The following is a 1,844-nucleotide window of genomic DNA, read 5'->3' on the forward strand; positions in this document are numbered from 1 at the left end:
TGTGTGATGAATTGCAAAGCCGTGTGATAAATAGTCAAAGATGCATAGGTCTATTTCACCTACCTTCTGTCCATGAGCTTCTCTCTCTATTTTAACATCCTCTTCAAGTAGCTGCCATTAGGGCCCCTTTTCAACAAGTGCAAGGGCCAGAGCAGTGTAAAGGGTCCTGAAAGCGTGTATCTGACTAGGGGGGAAATTTCCTGGTGCAGACACAGCCATAAAGCTGCCTTCTATGGACCACATTGCAAGATCTGGCATAAGGGGTGTGTCCACAGGATGCACCATTATGGAGATCCCTGGCAGGTCTGCAGGCTGATAGGGCAGCCTCCCTGGGGCTGTCCTAACTTGGACAAGTTGCTGGGATTGTCTCCTAAATTACAACAGGGGACGCCCCAGCCCCCCGAGCAGCCCAGGAGCAGGATGGCACAAAGGTGGCTTAAAGCCACCTTAGTTCCCCCTCCATTTGCCCTTGGTATGTTAAAAATTTTGTCACTTTAAAGTCATTATATGCCCATTGGGTTAGAAATAGGAGCTTTTTCCCATGGGGAAGGAGGATTCCTAGCTTCTGAGGGGGACCCAGCACTTGCTTCTGTAACTGCAAGGATTTGGGACATTGAAGCATTTATGGGAGGATTCTTGCCGCCCTGACATGGATGTGGAGCAGCCTTGAAGCAGCTGGGGCATTCTGGTTTGTCCTTTGTAACAAGTGCTCATGCTAACCATGTTGAAGCTGAACAAAAACCCTATTCGAGCAGAAACCAAAGTTGTTTTAATTAACATCTTACTTACACTAAGCCTTGGCCATCTGTTCCACCCCCTCAATGCGAATGCCACTGTCCCTGTTGATGACATAATTAAAAATGAAAATATATTTTGGTAGAATGCAGCAAAGGCATCTGTGGTGATTTTTCTTATATTCCTGACCCATCCCTCCCCTTCAAAAAAAAGAAAAAAAAAATCCAGAGGGAAACTGCTTCAGCTTCCCTTCAACTCTGTAATGAAGCTGTTGTAGCAGTGTCACACTGAGCTTTCTTGGGCTGTCTAACTACTTTATTATATTCTATGTTGACACTGTTTTAAACCAGCCCACGACAAGTTTTTACTCTCGTCCAATTGCTGCCAGATTAGCTAATGTCTAAGCTTTGTTTTTATTGTTGCAGTAACAAAAGTGAAAGGGAGGGAGGCATTTGAATCCTGCTTTGTTAGAACTACAGCTCCATGTGAAAGAACTTGAAACCTCTCCACTCTTAAACTAATCGGAAATCTGTTCGTAGCAGGAAGCTGCCCCCTCATCTCAAGGCTCTTTCAAGTTCCAAGAAGGGGTTAACTTGAATACAGAACAAGAAACTTTAGTGAACAGAAGAGGAATGATATAATGACCGCTGAGATCAGCTGGGCTGCTCATGTTACAAACATGGGCCTAAGTTTTTCTGAGGCTGGGGGAGGAGGGGGGCAGCTTTCCTGTAACTGGGCTAGAGCAGTTACTCAGGTCTTTTACAGCAAATGAAATCACCAGGGTGAGTCACATTCCCTTTTGCTTCTCTCTGCCAAGTTCTAAGCACTAAGGGTTGGGGCGGGGGGGTGAACTCAAAAAGCAAAACCAACAGAAAGCAACAGAGCAGGAAAGTTGAACTGAGACAACTAGATATTATTTGACATTTAGGACTGATGGTGGGTAGAGATAAAAGGTCTATAAATATCCTGTTAGTGAATTTCACAACAATATCACCTGTCAATCCCTCAGCTGAACAAATAGGTTAACTTCTTCAAATAATACACTGCATAATTACAGATTACATTCTTGTGCCATATGGAATGAAGGACTGATCGCTGCAAAAGACGTT

Source organism: Lepidochelys olivacea, assembly GCF_965140295.1.
Source record: "Lepidochelys olivacea isolate rLepOli2 genome assembly, chromosome: 15".
In the NCBI taxonomy this organism is placed as follows: Eukaryota; Metazoa; Chordata; order Testudines; family Cheloniidae; genus Lepidochelys; species Lepidochelys olivacea.